A 26,253-nucleotide genomic window follows, 5' to 3' on the forward strand; every position below is an offset into this window, starting at 1 on the left:
GCGGGTTCTGGGGAACCAAACTTGGGTCCTCGTATTGCACAACAAGCACTCCACCAGATATCTTGCAGTCACGACTATTTTAAACTCAAATACAAATGTAAACAAGAGCCTTGGAAAGAACTACTTTTGAGCAGTGTGCTGTCATCAATAATAACCTGGGTGTACTGGGATTTTTCTCAGTTTTCTTTCCCTACAACTCAAAGTATCTTCTCTAGTTATTTCTCAAAGTATAGTTCTCTAGTATTTTCAGTGAGTCTTTATGAAATCCTGTGAAATGGGAAGGAAGTGGTCAGATGAGGCTGCAGATGAGATATTCAGTCCAAACGGTGTCACTAACAACAAGGAGTTGTCCTGTTTACGAACACATCCTGACACAGAATGATGAGGTGGCTGTAATGACTCTCTCTTCTTTTTCCAAGCTGGAGCTGGGTTTAAAGACATCCTACTGCATGTCTTTATTCTTCTCATGATGGGATCTGCAAGACGACGCTATCCAAGACCCTCCCCTCTATGCTTTCTACTTTATTCTCCGCCCCGTCACTTCATTACTTGTTGTGGCATGAACTTGGAATGCTCTCTGTCCAACTGTTGTCCATACCTTTTGAAAACCTTCATCCAACAGTTTTATAGAAGCAGAGAACAGCCACTGGGGAGCCTAGGCTCCTTCCTCATCTTTACTCTGTACACGCAGCCAATCCAAAGCTCTATTGATTCTGCCTCAGAAATAACCTAGTCTTTATTGCATTCTGAGTTTTCATCATCTCTCATGGATACTTCCTCTTGAGGCCATAACCTCTTTATTGGAGAAGTCCCTGCCCCACACCACAGACATCTTCTGTACATACCACAAGACCATGTGTGCAGCCACCTCAGCAGCCAAGGGAAATCAAGCCATCCCAGGTTCGGAATCTTTCCTCTGTCCCCAGTGTTTACCACTGACATCCACAATTCTAAGCACAGTTGGGAGCATATTCCCTTCCTGCCAGCTTTAAGAACCCATCTTTCCTCAGATGCAGATCCTAAAGCTCTGGGATAAGATGCGGTATTTGTGTTACATGATGGTAGTGCAAGACAATGCTCCACATGCTGTATCTAGGGCAAACTCACTGCTTATGTGAAATTCATATCTGACTCGGCCGTGTGTGTGTGTGTGTGTGTGTGTGTGTGTGTGTGTGTGTGCCACCACCACCACCACCCAGCATAAAGACATTTTTAATCAGTTTGACATTCAGCTCTGAAAAAAAAAAGAATTCAAATGATATATGTGCTTGCAAATCGCTTTTATAAAAGTTCAGGCATTGAGTAGTAAAAAATTATAGAAAGATACTTTGGAAGAACTGAGGAAGTTTGAGGATTGAATGGACCCATTTCAGCGTGGGGGTTATTATAACAGTGGCTGAGCTTAGACAAGTTGCTTTCCTTTGGCAGAACATACTCATGTATTATGGGAACAATGATATAATGTCTGCGATCTGCTCTTAAAATACTGCACTCAAACAAAGGAAGCAGATGAAACAGGCTGCCAGAGGTTGATAACTGTTTCAGGGATAATCAGTGTGGGGTTTAGTCGGTGAGCCTACTTCAGTGTATGTTTAAACTTTCCACGAAATCTAAAATAAAACAGGCCTTCTTGAGTGTAAATAATTTTCTCAAAACTAGACCATATGATACCTTTACTTTCTTCTTTTATCCCTACTGCGGCAGCTGAGAATACAGGTAATTGATTAATGATCCCTCCCTGCACTATGCTCAATGCCTGCATGCAACATTCATTTAATGCTTACAACCACTTTCTGACCTAGGCTTGGCTGCAAATACCACAATTTATATAGGGAGAAAGCAAAGTCTGCAGAATGACAGAGTTTCATTGTCACAGATAGTACGCCGGCTCCCATGGTAACCTACACTACCAAGTACAATATAAACCAAGATCCCCCAATGTATAACATAAAAAGTGTGGGGAACCACTTGGCAATGGTCTCTGCCACGCAGAGTGACTCAGGGTCAGATCTGTTGGCTCAGACTCGGCTACTGTTTAAGTAGAAGAGGGGACACACTGCTCCCAGACAGAGCAGAAGCAGAGAGCCAACAGAAGTGTCCTCTCATTGACGAGAATACCCTACAACTGTTTTCTTACTTTCCTTTAAACAATCTACGACCACACAGCTCGCCTTGTGTGTGTGTGTGTCTTCTGAAGACTGGTTATCTCTTGCAGGAGTTCACCTCAGGTCTTAAATAATTCATCCCCAGCCTCTTGTTTGGCATGCAAGGGGTGGGCCCAGGGCAGAGAGGGTGAGCAATCCTGTAGGATGAACATCACACAAGGCAGGAGCTGGCACAGCTGCAGCCCCGGAGACCCCGCCCGGATGAGCTCATCCCTTGGCAGTGCAGATCAGGATGACATCATGTTTCTGGAGAGCTCTCTCCAGCCCACTGCAGTAGCAGCGATCTTGCTTTTCCTGAGTGCAGGAAAAATTAGCATCAGTATTTCTAGCTGCTTCTAAGGCAATAGCATTTTATTTCAGCGTGCTGTGGGATACATCACACATTGCCTGCGTTACTATCAGCTCCTGGCTCATCAGTAAGCAAGTCACAACTGCTGCAGTCACTTTCCAGGCCGACAGGGAAGGAGCACTTCAAAGCCACAGTACAAACACTGCTTCTCTATGTTCTTTCAAAGACTTTTAGCCCAAGAGCTAAATGACCACACCAACAGGATTAAGTAATAATATGAATCATTATTTATTTACACTGGCTTTGTTTGGGGATGGGCCTTGTAAACCCCAGGCTGGCTTCACACTTTCTATGTGGCAGCAGATGACCTTGAAGTCCTTCTTCCCCTGCCTCTACCTGTCTACTGCTGGGACTATGTATAGGTCGCCAAACCTATTTCTGATGTTCTGGGGATAGAGTCCAACGAAGCTAGATCTTCAGCCCTCATTTAGCTTTTGCTTGAATCTCAGAACTATGCTAAATGTTGATCATATATTATCTGATCTGACCCTGCTTCAGGCTAAGAAGTAGTACTGCCATGTCCACACATGTACATACTTTTTCGACAGGACACTAAGGCAAAGCCAGTTTGGCTGGCTAACAGCCCATAACTGGATCATCACGCTGCAGTGCTGTGCGGGCCACACCCCTAAGGATGCATGGTGTTGTTTGCTGACAATGCAAAGAAGCTGGCTATAGTGGCACACATGAGCAAGTCAGTGTGCATGCCTGTAATTCCATCACTGAAGGCGATCACGGCAGGAGCACTGCTTCAAGTCTGAGGCCACACTGGCTATAGAGTAAGACCTGTCTCAAAGGGAAAAAACTAAATTAAATACAGAAATGAAGACTGTCTTGATGAAAGCTAGTGGGTGACCATGAACCTGATATTTTGCATGGTGCAACCACTTAACACAATAAATGTCTCATGTTATAGTTGCCAATGATCCTAGCTTATGGACACTTGCCATTCCAGTACCTGGGAGGCTGGGAGTTCCATGTCAGCTAAGGCTATATAGTGAGACCCTGTCTTAAAACAAAACAACAGAGAAGTAACTGGTTTAAAGGCCCAGAGCGATGGGGTGTCTGGGGTTTGTCCCCAAAGCAGTTTATTTCTGAAGTAGCCTACTGTGGTAAAACATGCAGGGCTTTGGGATTTATGTTCTTATGTTTAGTTTTTTTTTTTTTTTCTGGTGATGGGCAATGAGTATAACAAAATCTTACCCATGACATTGAGTCCCCTGGATCTGCATTTACAGGTGATTTTGAGCCATTTCATGTGGGTGCTAGGAATTCAACTCAGGTCCTCTGCAAGAGTAGCACAGGCTCTGAACCGCTGGGGTGCTCTCTAGCCCTACCGTGAAGCTCGGGCTGCCTTGAACTAGAGGGCTTGGCTTGTAACATGCCACCATCTCAGCTTACATGCCCAGTTCTAACACCTATTAAACAAACGGACCAGACAGTTTGTTGTTAACTACACAAATGCTAGGTACAAACTATACCAAGCAGACACGTTATGGTGGTAACCAAGGAAGGAGTGCCAAAGCCCAGCCACATGGCAAGGAACTAGACTGAAAAGTGCAATTTCTGAGAAACGATTTCTTGTCTTGTTGATTAAGGCAGAAGTGAAGTATCCAGAAGTAGTATTTGTACACCCAAGACGCTGCCTCGTCTCATGCTGTTTTGGTTGAACAATCTGAGCAAATGGTTGTGGATTTAGTTAATTGTGGTCTGAGGGGTAAAACAGAAAACACCACATTTCTCCACTTATTTAAAAGGCTGCATCTTTGCAGGCAGCGGTGACTGTGAGCCTTGCCTTGGCACAGTAAACCATGGCGAATCACTCCAACAAATCAACATCTGTGACCAAGTGGGAAACAAAGGATGTGACACGAGTGTCTCCGTGCTCAAGTTCTGATCACACTCTGAAGAATTTCATGACCAGAGGTGACTTTACAGGCACTTACTTCAAATGTTTTCACGAGGCCAGTTAGCTTTTGTCATTATAACAAAATCCCAAAGATCGCCAGCTCATGAAGAGAAAAACATTAATCCTGTCTCAGTGCAGACGGCTGCAGCCCAGCACTGCGCAACCTCATCACATTGGGCCTGTGCTGAGGCAGCTCCAGGATGCGAGCATGCACCAGAGCAGCCTGCTCCACTGGTGAGCATGCCACCAGGGACACAGGGACCACCCCACAGATCCTACCTCCTGCTGAGAAATTCCACCACCTCCCAGTAGCACTGGGGACCACACCTTTAAAACATGGGCCTCTTCAGGGGACGCTCAATATCCAAACCACAGGCCTAGTCTAAAAAGTAACAGATTTAGTCTGACTGTGCACTTGTTCCCAAACTGATGGGCGAGGAGGGATGGCAGCCATTTGTTTGTACCTGGTACAAAGAAAGACCACATTTACCTCTACACAGACAGTACTCATGGTTTCACAATCCACACCAGCGTCTAGGGAGTCGTTCACCAGAACTTCTATTAGTCATTGCTATTATTTAAAATGTTTTCCATTTAAGATCAGTAAGATGCTCACCACCAAGTCTGACAGCCCGAGTTCAATGAAGAGGAGCCATGATGGAAGGAAGAACTGACTCCTACGTCGTCTGACCTTCTCAAGGAGACCACGGCACTCATACCCACACACAAGTAAGAAAGAAACAAGCAAATAAATATAAAAGTACTTCCATTTAAAAAGAATAAAAGCAAAGGTCAAGTTTTTATAAACAAAGCCATCAAGTTTAGCTCCAGCTGACACAGCAGGTCCAAGGAATAGAGCACACAGCGACCCAAATTCAAAGACCAATGCTACTCACATAATTTCTAAGGTTAAAGGTGCCATAAATAGTAAAAGACACTGGATGACTTCACGTCCTGGACAGTTCCGTGAATTTCAATCTTCACTATGTCCCGCATGCAGGAGAGTGCTCTGTAGTAAAGGCAATAATCTGACACCCAGTGTCAGCTGGAGTTTTAGTCTGTTGGCCTTACAGTGCTTCGAGCAGACCTGAGGATTAGGTGACAAATATCAAAACTATTATAAAGCACAATTACACTGAGGTAGGACTTTTCCAAACCTGCAAACGTACACAGCCCTGTTGAAATCAGCATCTTCACTCAGAAGCTAAATACACCAAACACCGATTACATATGCATGGGAACAGGAGAACCTTTGGTTGTGTGCTGCTTTTTACTTGCTTGGGTCCTGTCACACACACTATGCCCAGAGAATGCTTTTTAAACATTTCAAAGTTATGTCTAATGCTGAGTAAGGTTTGCTTCACTGAACGTGCTGGGTCAGGACTCCGCCACTTGCTATTCATGTGATCTTAAACTCAATCTGCATGCCGATTATACTCAAGCGTGACATAGAGGGCTAGCTTCATACGGGCACTGTGTGAACGGAACGAGATCTCAGCACAGTGGATGGTCAGAAGTGTTGGTTTCATAATCAAACTTCCCTAGCTGATAAGTGATGTGGGAGTGTCATATATCAATCTGTTGATTTCATTGGTTAAGTTATAATAAACCAGCTGCTTGGCCTCATGGCTGGAACATAGACGGGAGGAGTAAACAGAATAGAATTCTGGGCGGAAGAGGAAGTGAGGTCAGACTCTGCTCTGCTCCCAGAGAGACCCGACAGCTCTGCTGGAAGAGAGACGCCATGCTCAGCTCTCCCAGGCAGCTGCAACCCACGATGGACTTAGGCTAGAATCTTTCCGGTAAGCGCACCTTGGGGTGCTTACAAACATCATTAGAAATGGGCTAGACCAGGTGCGAGAATTAGCCTGTAAGGGCTAGAGTTCATGGGTCAAGCAGTTCTTTAAATGAATACAGTTTGTGTGTTGTTATTTCGGGCATAAGCTAGCCAAGCGGCCGGGGTGTTGGGGACGCAGCCCCGCCGCTCCTATTTCAACAGATAAGCTTTTAAAGATCTTTTTAAACAGTTTATGGCAAAGCAGTGCTTGACTTCTAGCCTGCCACACACAGAGATCTTTCTAGGTTTGAACATGCGTAGCATAAACTGAGACGTTCTGGAAGTGTCCAACATCAGATTCCAAAGGTTTATTTGAAAGGGAATTGTAAATAGATGAGTAATATTTTAAAATATTGATCATTTTGAAATAATTTTCACAGATGAGTTAAATAAATTAAATTATTAAAGTTAATATTACTGAGACTGGGAATATAGCTCAATGGTAGAACATTTGCCTAGTATGCACGAGGCCCTGGGTTTAATTCCCCGTAGCACACACACAGGAAATTAGCAGTATCTATTTGCTCTAACTTTTTCAAGCATGAATACTTCAAAACTTAGTTACATGTGAGTCTTACACTTTTTTGACTTTATTATTGTAGACAGATAAAGCGGAAGACAATGAGTTTCCTCTGTAGTTTCTGAAAGAGCTAATGTGTCTCCCCAGGGTGCTACTGAGAGTCCTCAATCACATGAGAACACAAAGCAAAGCATGTCACACCCTGCTAATCACGTCATTAAGGACGGTCTCCCTGGGTGCAGAGTGTAATCACTGATGAGAATAAAGCACTCAGGGACTTTGGGTAAATTTCAAACACCCATTCAAGGCATCTTCTCATCCCTGCCAAGTTTGTCATGATCTAATCTGGGTGCAATTTAACGCATGGCATTTCTGTCACAATTCAAGAATGCACTCAACTGGCACAGACACATTTATCCACGGAGCTGGGGAAAGGGTGGTCTCTGTTCGCTACTGTGCCGAACCAACGGACTATCTCATTGGTCGGGGTAAGGCCAGCGGTGATGAGAAGAAACATTAGTCAATATTAAACTTGCAGACACACAGATACTGCTGTAGTTTATTCTGGTCCTCTGAACTGCGCATCTTCTAAATTTTCATTTATTCCATGGCAACAGAAATTGCTATAGAAAAATCTAAATTATAAAATAATTAATAATAATAACAACAACAACAACAACAACAACAACAATAATAATAATAATAAAGCAGAAAGCCAGGCATGGTGTCACACACCTTCAATCACAGCACTGGAGGCTCTCTGTGAGTTCGAGGCCAGCAGTCTGGTCTACAGAATGAGTTCCAGGACAGGCAGTGCTGTATTATGGAGAAACTCTGTTTAGAAAAACCTAGGTAGATAGGTAGGCAGGTAGGTAGACAGATAGACAGACACACAGACAGAAGGATGATTGATAGATAGATAGATGATAGATGATAGGCAAGCAGGCAGGCAGGTGTATGCACTGGTAAACTTCTGTGTATAGGAGAGCATTTTTCTGTTCTCTCATTCCCTTTTCCTCCTTACTTTGTAATATGTATAGCAAAATCTAACATATATGACACAAAAACTTGATATTCCAAAATTCACATGCACTTAATTATTTTTATACTTTTGGGATGCCTATGTATTTCTGTTTTTTTTTTTTAAACATTTATTTATTTATTATGCATACAATATTCTGTCTGTGTGCAGGCCTGAAGAGGGCACCAGACCTCATTACAGATGGTTGTGAGCCACCATGTGGTTGCTGGGAATTGAACTCAGGACATTTGGAAGAGCAGGCAATGCTCTTAACCGCTGAGCCATCTCTCCAGCCCCTCTGTTTTTTTTTTTTTTAATGTAATTTTAAACTTAATTATAAACTTTTGGCTTTTTTTGGACAAGGGTCTTGTTATGTAACCTAGGCTAGCCTTGAACTCATGATCTGCCTTGTTCTCCTGAGTGCTGGGTCCTAGTGAGTTCTAATGCCATGTCAAATTATAGTTTTCATGGCTGCTCCTGATATGCTATTTTCTAATGTATAAAGACAGTCAAGATGGGCGGGGGGGGGGGGGGGGTGTGTGTGTGATAGAGTTTAATCTCAGAACTGCCAAGCATAGGGAGAAATTCCTTAGTTCGTTCTGGTTGGTGAGGGTGGGCCAATCCCAGAGTAGAATGCTAGCTCTAGAAAGAACCCTTTGAGAAAGAGATTTAGCCATGCATGGACATGATACCTTGCAGAAGTAATTTTAGAGGCTGGTAACACCAGGATCAGGACTAGCCTGATACAGAAATGATGGAGGAAAGTGTAGATTATTATGATAAAAGAGGTAGACTATTGAATCTATTTTAATCTAAAAAACAACTGTTAATATCAACATACTTTGCATTGATATTGATTTTAGTTTATTGATACGCATTTAAGGTCAATTTTGTTATACTGTGTGTATATATATATATATTTCTACTCTTGTTTAAGATATGTTTATGTACCTCATTTAAAAATGTAACATATAATTAAAAATACAGATTAATAGTCATCTGTAACAGCAAACTTATAGCCATATTAGTTAGGGTTTTTTTTGGATAATGTTCTAAATAAAGCATGTACCTTAACACTATAAAGAAAAACCACTTACAAAATTCACCATCAATTTTGCCAGCAAGCATGATTATCACTCACAAGAGAACTGAATGAGAGTGTGTCTGTCAAAAAAAAAACCAAACTTTTACATCTTTTTCTGTAATTTTGTGTTTTTGCAATGTACCACCAAGTTCTAGTATCAAGACTGCAAACACGCTGTACTTCAAAATAAGCAGAGAAGCCCTTCAGAGCCATGCAGACTCTAAACACAGGGTGTTCAGGACAGAAACAAGCCAGCCTTTCAGAAAAAGTGTGAGCAACAAAATCTTCCAGAGTATTCTGAGTTGATTAAATATATTTCTGTCAAGTGAAGGCAGATTTAATATCCTAGTACAAACCTGGCTCTTTCATAACAAGGGCTTTCTCAGGCCTAGGTGAAGACTGTAAACCAGCGCAATAATGTTGGAATAGAGTTTGGCAGCCTCTTATAAAATTAGAGCATACCTACTCTCTGCTCCTAGGTCCCTGCCCAAGAGAAATGTAACCTCATATAAGCATGTTCCTGGGATGGTTATGAAGATTCAATTAGGACCAAGAACATGAAAGAGGCTTGGAGGAACGGTGCACGTGGGGAGATTTGGGGATGATACACATGATCTTTCCTGGTTAAGTAAAGCATGAAAGAGCACAAGATTTTCAAGGTGCAGCCCAGGTAAGGGTAGTGGTGGTGGTGTGTGCACACAAATGCACAGCTGTGCATGCAGAGCAGGTAGATGCTTGGTGTGTTCCTCCACCATCTGCTGCATCATTTATTGAGGTAGAGTCTCTCACTGAACTGTGGCGGGACAATCTTTGTGTACACTGTGACAATGTGTCTTTGCCAAGGTGTCTTCTGATTGATCTAATAAAGAGATGAATGGCTGGGACTTCCAGAGAGAGTGAAGAACTTAGGGTCAGAATCTAAGTGTGCCAGAGATGCCAGCGAGACACTGAGGAGTTAGAACGTACAGAATGGAGAGATAAAAAGTCAGGTGGTAGAATGTAGATTAATAGAAATGAGTTAATTTAAGTTGTAAGAGCTAATTGGGAACAAATCTAACCTAAACAAGCTTTCATACTTAATAAGCTTCCTTGTCACTACTTGGGGGCTGGCAGTCAAAAGCAAGTCTGACAAGAAAGACCCACTAGCTAGACTGGCTGGCCAGCAAGCCCAGAGATCCTCCTTCGGTTTATTGCACAAGACACTGCCACACCTAGCTTTCTCTTGCATGGTTCTGGGTATCCAAACTCAGGTCATCATGGTCGCATCATAAAGGCAAGCACTTTACCAACCATGCCATGACCCCAGCCCTGAGACCTGGTGGTTTATGCTGTGGCTCTACAGTAATCCACATTACTCACCTGTAATTCAACCTGAGACCTCTGCTGACCTATATCATCTCCTAAACGCTGGGCACACTGCACTGAATTTGAGCATCCAATCCACCCTTGTGCATTTTCATCTACAGCCTTCCATAAGATGCTGGAGTTTCTCCCTGTGTGATTCTACTCCGTTCGGCACTTCTGACACTCTGAGTCACACTGAACCGTGACCACAGGAACCAGCTAGGAACAAGCTGCTTGCACATACATACTTTGCAAGTGCAAGGAACTGATGCACAAGCAGCAAGCAGGCCAAGACCTGAGAGGGCAAGGGCTGTAAGCGACACTGACCGTGGCTTCAGCAGGAAGAAACTGATCATAGGGGTGAGTGAGGGGCAGATTCCTGAAGGGAGAGCTTGTATATGCAACTGGTATGTATACATTGGTGTACCAGTCTATCAGGAATCCATGTCCTAGGGACTGGAACACGAGAATACAGCCAAGAAAGCAGCCTGCAGCCCATGAAGTCCTTTGTGACATGAAGCAGTGCTTGCTTCCATTTTAAGGGCAAAGCATATTAAGTTGGAAAATTGTTGTGAAATCCTGGATCTAGTTTATACTATTTGACAATATGTTGTCTTCCTAACACATATGCTTAATTTGGGCTTCCCACATCTGTTTCTTCGACACCAGTGCTTCGAATGTTCTGCTTGAAGAAACTGGGTAATTGAATGAATTGTTTTCAATCATATGGGGCCAATTCCGAGTTCTAGTCAAGTTTTTGGGACTTGCTAAATCCAGTTTATGGCCTAATTCTGTGGTAGGCCACACTGGCCTCAGAGCATGAACCAGCCCTCCCAAAGCAACCAGATGCTTGCTATTCTGGAACATGACAAGCTTTCGTAAGATTTTGTTTTCAATTTAATTGAAAAGTTCTGTGTGTGAGACTTAAATAGAGATTCTACCACAAATAGCAGGAGTATCACGTGACTCCGTTCACACTAGTTCTGATGGAAGACTCATCTATATTAAGTTTTTAGAGTATGTGTGTGTGCGTGTGCATGTGTGTGTGTGTGTGCGTGTGTACCAAAACACAGATACCAAAATATGCATGTGGAGGTCAGAAGGTAACTTTGTTGATAACTTGTTCTTTCTACCTTTATGGAGATACTGAGGTTCACGCTCAGGTTGTCAGGCTGGTACCTTGTTGGAGGCAAGCACCTCTGCCTGCTGAGCCAATGGCTGGGTCTACCACTTATTTCACATGCCACAAACTTCTGAAGCAGTCCTACTGAGGAGCAGAACTAGAGGCAAAGGGTTAAAAAATGACTCTTCCCATTAAAAACAGACAGAGAAAGGGATGGCATTAGAGAAATACGCAGGCTGATGGGAAAACTTCATGGTGGCATCAGCAGTTACGGTAAGAGCTACTCTAACTATAATGAACCTTGTCCCATTTAAGACAAGGAGTGAGGGAGTATTTGCAAACCTTCCACGTTTTGTAGAGCCTTGCAAACAGTCCTTCAATAAAACCCTCCTGTAAATTACAACAGCTCAGGTGAATGTCACTTTCACTTTTAGAAACATCCAGATTATCGTAAGATGTCAGTGATTTCTGGGGACTGCAAACCCCCCAGACCCTGAATTTTCTATGGCCCTTCTGCCGGAGTAAACAACTTGTTTTCCTGTGCTTGCAGCTGCCCTGAGCATGAGATCCTCGTGAGTTCTGATGGCAGGGGAGTGGTTTCTGATGGGCTTGCAGCTGAAAAATCCCGAGAGCTAGGGCATGGCCATTAGTCAAAAGCGAGCCCTATATAAGGTGTCATGGAACACAATAAAAGGGGCGTTCTTGTTTCAAGGACCACCTGTGTCTGTGTGTGTGTGTGTGTGTTTCAATTTCAGCTCCTTGCCAGACTTGCGGACCGACCCATGGTACAGACTCTACAAGTAATGGTTCCTGGATTGCCAGAAAACAGCTATGATTGAGAGATACCCCTTTCAAAAACTCAGTGAGTGTGTACTCAGAGCAAAGTCATTGCTGTATAAAAGTGGGACCCCTTGCAAGGCAGAATGATAGCCCGCCCCTAACTCAGCTACACTCCAGAGCCATCCATGAACAGGGGCGTGTGTGGTGAAAAGAGAATTGATGTGGGATTCCCCTCTGTAGGTTGTGAATATGTTTTATTTATGTGAAGAAGCTTCTTCAGCCTATGGCAGGGTAGAAAATATCCAGGCAGGAAATCCAAACAGAGAGAGATAGAGAAAGAGATGGGGGGGGGGGCGACAGAGTCAAAGAGACACCACATAGCTGCTGAAGGAGAATGACGCCAGAACCTTACTGGTAGGCCACAGCCTAGTGGTTATACACATATTAATAGAAATGGGTTAATTTAAGATGTAAGAGCTAGCTAGGAATACACCTAAGCTATTGGCCAAAAGTGTTGTAATTAATATGGTTTTTGTGTGATTATTCGGGTATGGGCAGCTGGGAATTGAACAGTCTCCATTTTCAAAGAATGATGACTTTCTGGGTTGCTTGAACACACAAATCAACAATAGGTGGCAGGTGCCCATGTGCCCAAGATACCAGGTTATTAAACCCTGGCATCAATGCTTTAAGCTTGTAACCAATCAGCCATTTGACCTCGGGGTTTGAACTTCTGGATGGCTTTGCTGAGGACCAATGTATGCTCACCCATTCACCAGCACCATCTGAACTGCCCAGGAATGGCTGGAGAGTGGAGAGTGACTGCAGGAAGCAGCGGGAGAGAGAGCAGCTCTGCACGGCTGAGAGAGCTGGAGGAAAGTCCCACAGACCAAGTCTCGAGGGTAGCATGCATGAATTAGAAAAACATGAACTCTGGAAGGAAGAAAACAGGGGGAAGGAAGGGAACAGCTAGTTTGAAAGCATTGTTTCCAGCATCTAGAAACCCTTTGGAAGACACAAAGAGGACCAGAAGGGAGCATACGTATTGAGCCCATGCTCAGAGGCAGGGAACTAGCACTTCTCAGCACCTGACTCCAGCCACGATTCCAGGTTGGGATACAGGCACTCAGGAACAAAAACTAAAGCTCCAGCAACTTAGTATCCAGGTGGTTAAGGAGTAAGTTGTGAGTTCACCCTGACTAAAGCTCTGTACCAAAGGGTTCAACATCAGTGGAATTAATCAACCATGAATGTGAAAGACCTGGAAAAAACAACACAAAACAAAACAAAAAAAAAAAAGACAACTGCATCTGCCTAACATGGACAGACTTTTCCTTGTCTTTAGTCCTTAAACAATTCAGTATAACAAGTATTTACACAGCACTGTTTTGTCCTAGGCACTCTACAGAGCGCTCTACAGAGATTGTCAAGCGCATGAGGAATCTTGCAGGCACAATGCATATACTGTTCCAGAAGGCCGAGTGTTACGGCTCTAACTACCAGCATATGACAAACAGCGTTCACCCACCTGATAGATATCAGTTTATTTGTTTAGGTCAGGAACTGTATTTATTTTTAAATGCTAAGGAGGAACCTAGTGTCTGGCCCACATTTAATATTTCACAAATATATACTTAGCATCTAGGAAGTATCTTATGAGAGAAAATTGTCCTGCAGACTGTGGCAATGCACCAGTGACCCATGCCTGGGACATCAGTAACAGAAGCAGGAGGGGACCCCTCCCTGACCAGGAGTGACTTCTGAGGCTAAACTCTGTCAGGCTAGATTTAACAGTCTAGCTGTGTGAAGATCTTCCCTTGCCTGAGTGTGCAAATGGCTTTGGGAAGTGAGTTTTCTGCTAAGAGAATCACTTTAACTTCTGGCTAGAATTCAGCACAGTGCACTGAAGTTCCTACTCAACTATGCTCCTGAGTAGACAAGTACACTCGGGCCAAGGTTCTGGGCCTCCTCTCCTGCTCAGCTAAGGCCTGCCTAACGGATTCTGTCCTGGTCCTGGCACATCTCCCAGACAGCTGTGACACTGATGGTAACTGGTGCAGAGAGCTGTGTAGAAAGGCCTGCTCAGAAGAGGTGGGGACTGCCACCAGTGCTGGCCCCGTGCTAGTCCCACTCAAGAGAAACCACTCAGGCCATGTCCACACTGAATCCTAAAGTCTCTAGTGGACACCCTGAGAAAAGGAAAATATTAGTAACGATTAACCATGCATTTATATAAAAGATAAAAGACACGGAAGATGACATTTAATGTAGAATCAATATAAAATTACAAACAATGTATTTTAGTTCACTTTCTCCACACTGCCACTGTCAGGGGCCAAGAGATTTACAGCAGGTGACAACTAGTGTTCAGTTGTCACCCACCAGGAGTGATTCTCTGGGGCTAACTCTGCCCAGGCAAGGCCTGCAGGACCATTGACTCTAGAAACTGTTGCAGCTTAGTGTCTCCCTAAATACCTGCACTGTAGTGTGTAATCTCATGTGATGTGTATATGCAATCTCATGATTATATCTCAATATTATGAGCACATATGTGTGGGTGGTCAGGAAGTTATATAGTTATATTTAGTTATATAGTTTTGATATATAGAATATATACTGGGACATGCTTCATAACTAGATCTATTTGTCCCGTGAGGGCTATGGACACTAAAAAGCCTCCTTTGTTCTTCTGCTTAGTCTAACTCACTTTCCCCTCAGAGCAAGTTCAAACTAAAGGCTTTCTGTAAATAGATCCTAAGTTTAAAACCTTACAGCTATGCACAAGGTCAGAGATGCAGATGTCCAGCCAAGGCTCCTACACGGTGCACCCTAAGAAAGACATGCCAAGTCTTTGCTTGCCAGTCTGTTAACAAAATACCTATGTCTCAAAGCCTATCTCACTGGGCACTGGGCCCCACCCACCCTGTCTGGTCAAGGTCTTGGTCCTGTAACCTTGGACGCTTGTGCAGCCCTGGCAATGGCTCAGCTCCTAATCGCTTATCCTAGGAAGGTACTTTCGGCCAATGAGAGGGAGCTCCTGTAACTTCTTTATCACTTCAGGGCTCCTGTGGAACAGTTTTATGTTAGAGGAGAAGCTAGGAGGAATTAGAAGTAGAACAGGAGGATTAGACTAGACGCAGAACAATAAAGAGACTGACCTGGAAAAGCACGTTTGAGAGAATTTGTCCTCACACAAGAGAACCTTGGGGCGGGACCCCAAAGGTTCTTGCTATGTCACAACCTATCTCACACCCTAAACTTACACCACATCCCAATTCTAATCCCAAGTCTACACCGCTGCATGTAGGGGCAGCTGTGTGTATGTAGGCCACTGTAGGAGGGAACATATCTCTGAGGGTCTCAGTGCCACCTCTAAGGATATTTCAAGTGACTGTTCCAAAATAAATCTGAAAATAATTCAAGAAAGAAAAAGAAAAAAGAAAACACTGGCAAACTTCTCGTCAACCAACAAATCCTGCATGAATAAATGTTTCTCAGTACAATGTATAACTCTATGAAAATAGTTTAGCTTCTTTTAGTCCACTAAGATCTTACTATCTGTGTACAGTAGAGGAAGGAGGGGCAGCAGGCATTTTAAAACCTTCCCTCTGGTCTCAAAGGAATGACCTCACCACAAAGGCAAAGTGGGTGGGTGGAGCACTGCGCCCACTCCAGAGAACAGTTCCAGGGTCAGCCTGCTCCCGCCTGCTGGGCTTCTGCCTACAGAGGCAGAAAAAGAGCCCTTTGAACAGTCACAGAAATACCATGTTGGCTTCCAACATGTGAGCCTCTCTGCCTGCCTAGTTGAACACTGCAATTGCCCATCAACTGGGAAGTTTACTTTTCAGTGGGAACTGTTTACTGGCTACTAATTATGAGGTGTTTTCAGGGACAAACAAAACCCGTAAGATCATTAGGAGATGTTTTTGAAAATCAATACTAGAAAAATAATGCCAACAAATCTCTAGCACATGTGGCCTGCCAAAGTTGAGCCAAGAGGCTATAAACGACCTGAGCTGATCTACTAGAGCGTTGAAACTGAAAAAGAAAACTGAACTGACAAAAGGAAGCCACAGGCCAGACAGACTCACCTTAGTCCCTAGACAACCAGTTTGAGAAGAGTCAACAATGCACTCGCTACAGTCTGCTGCCTGTTGCTGTGACAAAGGCCAGGACCAGAAGCGACTTGGGGGAGGAAACCATTGTGTGGCCTGTGTTTCCAGGCCACAATCATCACTGAGTGAAGTGAGGGTAGGGGGTAAAGCAGGAGACTGGGGGGCTCCATCACCTGCTTCCCTACTGGTTTCTGACCTCTCACAGTGAGTGAGCTCAGCCCCACCACACCAATCACCAGCCAAGACCATCTCTCACAGACATGGCCACAGGACTACCTGACAGAGGTAATTCCTCAACCGAAGTTCATTCTTCCTAGGAGATTCCAGGTTATAAACTCTAGATTAAAAACTATTAAACATAGTTCTTTAAGTGCTCTACCAAGCAGGTAGGCTTAGAAGGGATTCTGCCAAAACTCACTTTTCAAAGCCAGTATTACCCTAACACAACACTAGGTAAGGAAATTATAGTTTGGTTTCCTTGATGAACACAAATACAAAAATCCTCACTCAAACACGAGTGAACTGAGAGGCTGACAAGATAGCACAAGGCACTTACTCACTGTCAAGCTTGATGGCTTCAATTTGATCCCAGGAAATTACAAATTGTCCCGTGTACACGTACGTGTACACACACACCCCCAAAACAAATCATTAAAAATACTTGCAAACTGAATCTGAAACATTAAAAGACTGTATGCTATAATCAAGTTGGATTCCTTCCAACAATACAGGATGATTTGGCACCTGCGAGTCAATGCATGTACATAAATAGAGCCCAGGAACAAATACAGTAAGATAAATCACACCATCATTTCATATGGGGAAACTGCCTTTGATGTATTTCTTTTGTTTTCCAAATATGCCTTGAAGATCATCTAGTAATACATGGTAAGACATGAGTATGCTGCTTGGTGCAGCGTGCAGAGGAAAGTTCTCAAAAGGAAGCTGCACTTCCAGGGACCCTTCTGTAAAGCTGATTACATGATTTCAAGCCCAGAGCCCAATTATCTGGGGCCATCTTTAACCCCTTCCATAGCCATTTAGTGTTCTCCTCTATTTGGGAGCTGGCAGTGTCTTTGTGATTGAGGACAAATCCTTAGCCCTCACTCACTACAGTGGTTTGAGTGAAAATGGCCCCCACAGGGAGTGGCACAACTAGGGGGTGTGGCCTTGTTGGAGAAAATGTGTTCTGGAGGTAGGCTCTGTGGTTTCAGTCTGTGGATCTGGATGAAGAACTCTCAGCTACTTCTCCAGCACCATGTTTGTCTGTGCGCCACCATGCTTCCTGCCTCTGAACTGGAAGCCAGCTAAAACAAAACATAAGAGCTGCCATGGTCACGGTGTCTCTTCACAGCGATGGAAACCTGAACTAAGACCAACCAAAATGCTAACAGTGCCATCATCTAACACGATGCCTGTAGCAGAGCTATTTCCACAGTGCTTTAACCTGCCCATCTAATGTCCACTAGTGTCTGTGAAAGGAGTCTTGATCTATGATGTTCTTTGTTCTGTTACTATAAAGGTTAAACTACTTCCATATTAGAACATAGACACTGAGGTAATCTAATCAAAATCTGTGTCTTCAGGCCATGGTCACTCTTATTTGGATCCAGAATAAACTATCTCTTATCCCTTTGAGGTCAGAATTGTATGTTTTTGCTCACCAATCACATGTCACTGTTTCTGGAGCTAGTTGCTACATAATGCCATTTTACCGTTCTTGGAATGGTAGGGCTTGCTGTCAAGGACCCTCCCCGATGATACCGTCCCAGCTGGTGATTAAGTTAATAGTCTCTTGCTATGAAGCATGGAGTTTTAGAACCAACTACACGCTGAGTGTAATTGCTGAATGGTAATGCATTCAGCACAGATGATTTCATTACAGAATGTGGACTGGCTACTTTGCAGTATTTCCTGAGGCCTCATAAGCTTTTAACGTAAAAACCAAATCAACATCAATCTTCTAAAGCTGCCACTGTACATCCACTGCCAAGGGAAAAAGAAAAAAAAAAAAAACAAGTAAAGTAAAGTAAATCTCTATCAAGACACTAGACCCAAACAAGGATCAAGCCAGCTCATTCTGTCCCTTTGGGGCAATCTGACTTAGGAGCTGAGATTTCAAAGTCTATTCTATTTAATTGCTGAAGGCAAGAGAACAGGTTTTGAACCTCAGTTCTTTGTGGTGCTCTCCACTCCCCTTCTGCAGAAAGCAAGCTTTGACAGGCAGTGTTTCCATGAGGTCTCATAACCCCCCAGTGCTATTGCTGTTCAATTACAAGAAGAGCCAACCAGCAGAAGAGCAAAGGCGCCGTCTGCAAGAACAGGTGAGAAGGGCTGCAGGGCTGGGCGATGTTCTAAAGCACCGCGTCCCGGTTTTTACACCTTTAGAATCACTCTGTGTTTAAACAAGGGGTATCCAATGCCTCTTTCCCAGTCTCTCACTACTGCCATTGTTGAGTGTTTAATTACACTCCTAAATCCTAAAGAATAAAACAGCCAGCAAGGTTGATCTGCATATCTGGAGACACGTGTGCAGGAAAACCTGCCCAGCTCATGTTTCCATACTCCTGCAGCGCAGCCAAACTTCCTGCTGGAGGTGGCTAGAGCATGCAGCACACACCAGTTGCCTGCATAAGGAAACATCTTCCTCCCCACTCCACACTATATTTAGAGCCATCTCTTGGCAATGCAAACATGTTTCTGGGCTTAGTGCCACCCAGACAAAAAAAAAAAAAAAAAAAAAAAAAGACAAGAAAAACTGGTTTGGTTTGGTTCCAGTGCTGAATCCAAACAACAAAAGTTAAATGTGGCTTTGCTCATTGATGCCTTTCTGTGTCAAACATCACTCTTTCTTCAAAAGCAGTGGGGACTGGATGTGGCGCTGAAGAATGTTTTTCTTCTCCCAACTCTAAAGAGGAAAATGTGTCTCACTCTCTAAGGGGACATTACTAAGGAAGGAAACCATCAAGCAAATGAAGCAGAGGCCACAATGTTTGGGAATTAAAAAAAAAAAAAATACTGTTCATGCTAGGGCTGTCTGCTTTCCCAGAGAGCAACCCAGGAAAAGTTTAGCCGCAAACTACCGCAGAGTTGATGGGAAGGCTGTGAAAAGCTGCAGGGCCCTGCGCCCCTCTCAGCTGCACGCCCTTGCTCCCTAGCATGGTGTGTCCCCCACAATCTGCATCTGGGAACACCAGCATAGAGGCATACAGCTTTAAGGGAGCAGCTGCAGGTCTCCCTCGCCAGCTGCAAACACTGCCATGCCACACTCTATTATCAGAAACAAGCAAACTCAATGTCTACTGGTTCTTCACATCCAGTGTCTGTGCTTGAAACCACTTCTTGTGTGCCATCTAGCTATGGCTTTGGCTAACAAGGCCACCACTGCCCATGAAGGTGGGTTTGGGGACTGCCTTCACATCAGAACACACAATCTCCTTTAACTAGTGTAAGAATATATAAAGGGAGAGAACAATATATACCTACAGCTCTGCTGTCATATAGTCCATGCTAAAAATTGTTAACAAAAATTAACTTGAGTAATTAGTTCTTCTAAAAATTCACAAACTTGAAAATACTAGATGGTATGTATAAATTGAAATAAGTTCATCTGACATGAAATATGAACTCTGGGAACTCCAGATCAGTTCTGTGTAAAACTTCTTCCTGCACTGGATTTTGTAAAATACAGGAGAAAAAAAAACACAAATTTGACAAATATCTCACAGATGTCCTCCTTCATGGCTACTCTGATGTGGGTAACTGTCCCTGGAAGATCCACGCACAGAGGCCCTTGGGGTGGTACTACTGGGAGGAGCTGTGGGCGTAGGGCCCAATGGATGCTCACTAGACCACTTCAGAGATGTGGAGTTAAGACGGCTGTCCCCATCCTTCTGGGCTTTCCCCCTTTTCCTTCCTGGATGGTGATGCGAGTTATTCCACTCTGTCCTACACACCACCAAGTGATACCACAAGGCCAAAGCAATGGAGCCAGCTGACCCTACACTGAGCCTTCCAAAACAATAAACCGAAACAGACCCCATTCCTTTATAAATTAGCTCGGGTTATTCTGTTAGAGCAGCAGGAACTGGTGCGCAGGTCTAAGGTGGGACTGTCAACCTGGCTCTGCGGAAGTTGGTTATGTCCAGATGGTGTGCAGGGACCGGAGAGAGGAGCCCGGGTGTTAGCTCTCTAATGCTGCTCAGTTACCTCCCAGGCTTTCCTGAGTTCTCAGTGGACACAAAGCAAATGGCAGAGACACAGCTCTGTTGTTCAAACACTGAAATTTGGGGGATACTGTTACTTCACCAAACCTAGTATAATCTGCTGATACTGAGTATTAGTTTTAAAAAATCGATTAGCAATAATTACCAAAACATAATTATGTCCATCAGTTCTGCTATCCAGAACAGATAGTGAGTTATTTCACGGTGGCTCCACCCACTGAAGACTAAGATCTGTATCTACATGACTTCCACAGTTCCTCTCAGTACCACTCTTGAAACTGAGATCAGACCAGACCACTTCATAAAAAAAATAAACAAAACAAAACAAAACAAAACAAAAAACAAAAACCCAGAACAGAAGAAGCTCAGCTACGGAGGACAGACAAACTGCTGGGAGCCACAGTGGCTGTCAGCTTCTCTAAGGTGTTCACACAGCCCAACCCTGAAGGTGGAATTCAGGTATCCAGCTGCATCTCCCTCAGTGATGCGGGTGGGCATGCCTGAGAGCTGTCTTCACACGAGGGGCTTACTATTTTTCAAAATGCAGTCCCAGAATGTAAAATATTTTAGGCAAAAAAACGAAATGCACACATGATCATCAAGGCCACGTAGAAAATGTGGAATAGCCAAGTATCCTGGGCCCTCCAAGAACACACCCTGCTGGATCGGAAACTCAAGTCTTCTAGGGACCAAGAGAGAATGCTCATGGGCACCACCTCTCACTGTACGGACAGTCAGTCTCTCAGCACCTTTGCTGCTACCTCATCAGGCACAGCAAGGATGGCTCCCTCTTACGCTCACACCAGCCCACGAGCGAGCACGACTGTGATGTCCACTTTACAGGCTGGCTCACTCGGACTATGGCGGCAGGACCCACTCTGCCACATGCTGGTGCGTGTGCCTGAAGAATGAAGAAGTCCCACATTGCCCCCAAATGTGAAGCAAAATGGGGGACCAATGGGCTTAGAACAACTTTCCTGTCTTTTCTGTCTTTTCTAGCATCACAGAGCCCACTCTGGACATCAGTTTAGCCACTTAGAAGAACCTGCCTTATTCACAGTAGACCATGGGGCTTAATCTTGACAAATACAAAAAAGGTAATTATCATTTAAATGTTTCTAGAGTTGGCAGCAATCTACATCTCCGGTGGTTGAACAGTACCCATCTAACTACCCATGAGGGAGGAGCCGGGAACCTCCCAACACTGCCCTTCTGCACAGGCAAGGGCAGGAGGGCAGCTCAAGTCACAGACGCACAGACAATGACACAGCAATGACGTTGTGCAATGATGGGACGGTATTAGAGGTCTCTCAGGTCTCCAAGGAGACCCATGAGTGGCCAGCTGGGCACACTAGGCTTTGCAGTCTCGTTAGCAGCTCTCCTCCTGGCCAGACTTTGGTTTACTACAGTGCTCTGTTACAGCGGAGTGTACAGCAACTACCATCGGTATCATGTTGCTTCAAATCCATCTCCACTGCCCTTTGAAGTACTGCCAGCCTCGTGAATAAAGGCCTTCCTTCAGTTCTCTGCAGAGCAATTGCTCAGCCAGTCACCAAATTATCGGTTATCACAGGCGCAGGCAAGCTGAACAGAGCTGCATTAAAAGACCCTCTCGACCTGCCCAACTCCTAAGCATAATCTGGGCCTTTATTCTGCCTTCACGAAGAGACGAAAAGTGGGAAGCCCACTTTCCAGCAGAGCCTTTGTCAAGTGTCACACCCATTAAGCATTTCAGATAGAACTGCAGGTCATTATGTATCATCTGGATTGATCCAGTCATTTTGCTGATAACCCAGTCCTTTACAAAAAACGACAATAGCCTCATAGATCCATTTGGCAAATTCAGCTTCAAATACCAAAAAAGAAGCAAAACATAATAGCTCATTTTAGGAACTTGCAGGATGATGACCATAAGTGCCAATAATAAAATAGCTACTGCTTGCTTGGTTCTTACCATGGGAAAGGTGCTGAGCGCTCTGTGAATGTCATCTCACTCAGACTTTACATAAAAAATCTCAGGCAGGCCTCGCCAGACTTCACCCATTCTAAATCATACTGTGTTGCATTCTTTGATCCGTTCAAAATCAGTTGACATGTTAAAAGCAATCAACTGTCTGCATGTTTATTGGGTAGTTTTTCTCTGTAAGTCGTACAGAAAACAATGCTTTCTTAAATTTGATTGCCTTGGCCTCATCTTATGCATGACCCAAGTCTGCAGACTGACTCAGTCCCTGAACTCCCAGCAATAAGTATGTGATGTCAGGCTCCAGAATGGCCCAGCACATCACAAGCAAACCCTCATTCATTCACTACTTGATATCCATTATCGCGTGGAATGCTGGGGGGATCAAAATGACAGAGAAAGCTTTTAAAACAGATCATGTGGGGGGGGGGCGACCTTGGATTGATTAACTAGAATGCTCAGCTTTTTTTTTTTTTTACTTTTTTCAGCTTTTATTCCTACAGATTAATTTACAAGTATCTGTCATTATCTTCTCTTACATGTCTACTTCGATCACGCCTCCTCCCCGCCCATCCACCCATCATTCTCATCTCCCTGCTTCCCACCTGCTTCCTTCTTCATCCACCTACTTCCTCTTTCATGCAAGTGTCTACTTTCTCTTTAATGTCTAGAGTTTTCATGAGAGGAAATGTGGCATGTCTTTCTGCGTTTGGCTGATTTGCTCGACATCATCTTCAGACCGTGGTCCTGCAAATGTCCTGACTTTATTCTTTTAATGGCCCAACAGTACTCCAGTATGTGCCTACACTAACTGGGGTTACTGGCTCCCCCACTGACGGACCCTAGGCTGACTCCACATGTCGGCTATTGTGATGCAATGAAGATGGTACATGCACCTCCACTGCATGATGTCCTGGAGTCCTTGGGTACATGCCCAGGAATGGTACTGGCCTCACAGATTTGATGGACCCTAGGATCCTTTTGAGGGTCCCCCCCACAGAAAGGCAGTTTGTTTTCTTTCCCCTAAACAATATTTCTACACACAAGAGTAGGAATTGCTATGGCAGGTGGGCTAAGACTGCTCCTCATGACCCTCATTTCCCATCACCCCCATGTGGGAACAACTCAAGGTTTGCTGATGACCCACAGGATACGGTAAGTGATGGGTTCTCTGTGCTTAGGCTAAGGCTGTGACTACCTTCCTGTTAATTGTTGGCTTACTAAAGCACACAGCCACTCTGAAGAGAACCAAGTAGCAAGAATCTGTGAGTTGTCTGTGACCCGCAGATTGACCACCCAACAAGAAGTGATCTAGTGACCCGCAGATTGACCACCCAACAAGAAGTGATCTAGCCGACGACCACCTAACTTGGAGGAGGATCCCTGGTCCAGGGAAGGCTGGGCTGCCTGAGGGGAGCTGCCAGAGAAAGCCCGACTCAAGCCGATGCCTTACATTTAGAATTATGAGGGGGTCCTTGAGTGGTTGGCCCAGACAGACTTGATCCACAAGCGTTAGGTGGCCGTAACAAGATCCTGTTCAGTAACTGCTATGCACCTATCCTGGAGGGGAGCTTGGTGGCTAGGTGGCTAAGTACTTGTCACACAGTGTGAGGACTGGAATTTAGGTTTCCGGAACTCAGGTAAACGGTGGGTGGGCACCATGGCCTGCCTGAACTGAAGTCTCAGAAGGCAGCTAGGAGTTCCAAGAGCAAGCTGGATAGGGAGGCAAACTTGTTTTCTCTTTCTTTTCTTTTCTTTGTTTTTGTAGACAGGGTTTCTCTGTGTAGCCCTGGCTGGTCTTGAACTCAGAGTTCTGCCTTCTTCTCTGCCTTCTGAGTGCTGGGATTAAAGGCATGTACCATCATTGCCTGGCAGAAAAGACTACATGTTTCAAGCTCTAGGTTTTATTTAGAGAGCCTCACTAACTGAACCTGCTCCACATGGAGTTTCTTCAGAGCTCAACATTCTCTTGGGAATAGATCAGCGCTGCCAGGAGCAATCGTGTCTTACATTAACAGAATCCTAAGTTATTTAAATATCATATTCTACAGTTCTTTGAAATGGTTGAAGATTACCTATATATGTAGAATACAATCTCTATCTAAAGACCCTGATTAATCTAACTATAAGTGTGACGAACATGGACGACTACAGACCTATAATTCTTCATACCTACATAGCTCAAAGAGTAAGACTTAAAATTAGAATATTAAACAATCTTTAAACAATTGTGCAGAAAATGAGGACAATGGCCTTAAATGTAAACAATGTATAAGAATTTCGATCAGAGGTAGAAATGTATAGTGCAGTATGATAAATATATCCTAAAATTGCATCAATATACAAAATATCTTAAGCAGAGATCTTAACTCTTAAGAGAAACATCCATGCACACAACATGACAAAATTACTTTGTCTAGGTATACAAATATTATAAACAGAAATAGGAGCATATTCAATATAAGTATAATTTGCATTTGTATCAATATAAAAGAATCTATACTTTTAAACTGTAAACTGTCTATAAATAACAGCTCACATGTATTTACTCTATTACTCTATTATTATTAATGTAAGCTCACACTAATCTAACTATTATCCCATTCAATTTTTTTTTATTATCCAATGTCTTATACTATGGTTCTACTGAAGTTCTAGATTATGTAGTATCTGCTACACACACAAAAATGATTAAATCATAAAATCAACAAAACTTTCATTTTCCTGTTCATGTGTGACTTTTAATCATAAGTGATAATGCATATTGAAGAAGATATGGGAATACAGAGAAGCAGAAAAGGAAAAAACAATCACTCATCTTTTTTGAAATGGGAATAGGTAATGACCTTGAATTTGTAATATTTGGCTCACTTTTTGTAAAATTTTTAGCATTACTGAGCAGCTAAAATTTAATGTCCCACATGGCCATCAAGACAAAACGGCAGCCCAAGAATGGGAAACCAATCCCAATCTTCACCAATCCCACATCAGACAGAGGCCTGATCTCCAAAATATACAAAGAATTCATGAAATTGGTCATCAAAAGAACAAATAATCTAATAAAACATGGGTACAAACCTAAACAGAGAACTCTCAAAAGAGGAATCCAAAATGGCTGAAAGACACTAAAGGAAATGTTCAAATCCTTAGTCATCAGAGAAATGCAAATCAAAATAACTCTGAGATTCCATCTTATACCTGAAAGAATGGCCAAGATCAAAAACAGTGATGACAACTTATGCTGGAGAGGTGGTGAGGTAAAGGGAACATTCCTGCATTGCTAGTGGGAGTGAAAGCTGGTACAACCCCTTTGGATGATTTCTCAGAAAATTAGGAAACAACCTTCCTCAAGACCCAGCAATGCCACTTTTGGGTATAGACCCAAAAGATGCTCAATAACACCACAAGGACATGTGTTCAACCACATTCATAGAAGCACTGTTTGTCACAGCCAGAACCTGGAAACAACCTAAATGTCCCTCCACTGAAGAATGGATAAAGAAAATGTGGTACATTTACACAGTGGAGTACTACACAGTGGAAAAAAGTAATAACATCTTATAATTTTCAGGCAAATGGATGGATCTAGAAAACATACTGAGTGAGATGACCCAGACCCAGGAAGACAAATATCCATGTACTCACTCATAAGTGACTTTTAAACATAAAGGAAAGAAAAACCAGCCTACAATTCACAGTCCCAGAGAACCTAGACAACAGAGAGGATCCTAAGAGACATACATGGATCTAATCTACATGGAAAGCAGAAAAAGATCTCCTGAGTAAACTGGGAGTGTGGAGATCATGGAAGAGGGTA

The 26,253-nt window shown here is 43.6% G+C and overlaps 1 protein-coding gene and 1 long non-coding RNA gene across 5 annotated transcripts in view; one reads left to right on the forward strand and one right to left on the reverse strand.

Moving 5' to 3' along the window:
* LOC126513379 (uncharacterized) overlaps positions 1-26,253 on the forward strand; it is a 1,096,546-nt gene that overhangs the window by 860,172 nt on the left and 210,121 nt on the right. The gene's annotated exons all lie outside the window — the stretch shown is intronic.
* The window catches only part of Znf704 (zinc finger protein 704), a 189,138-nt gene that overhangs the window by 74,755 nt on the left and 88,130 nt on the right, over positions 1-26,253 (reverse strand). The window lies entirely within an intron of this gene.

Source organism: Alexandromys fortis, unplaced genomic scaffold, assembly GCF_014885135.2.
Source record: "Alexandromys fortis isolate MF-2015 unplaced genomic scaffold, M_Fortis_MF-2015_v1.1 scaffold_74, whole genome shotgun sequence".
Lineage (NCBI taxonomy): Eukaryota > Metazoa > Chordata > Mammalia > Rodentia > Cricetidae > Alexandromys > Alexandromys fortis.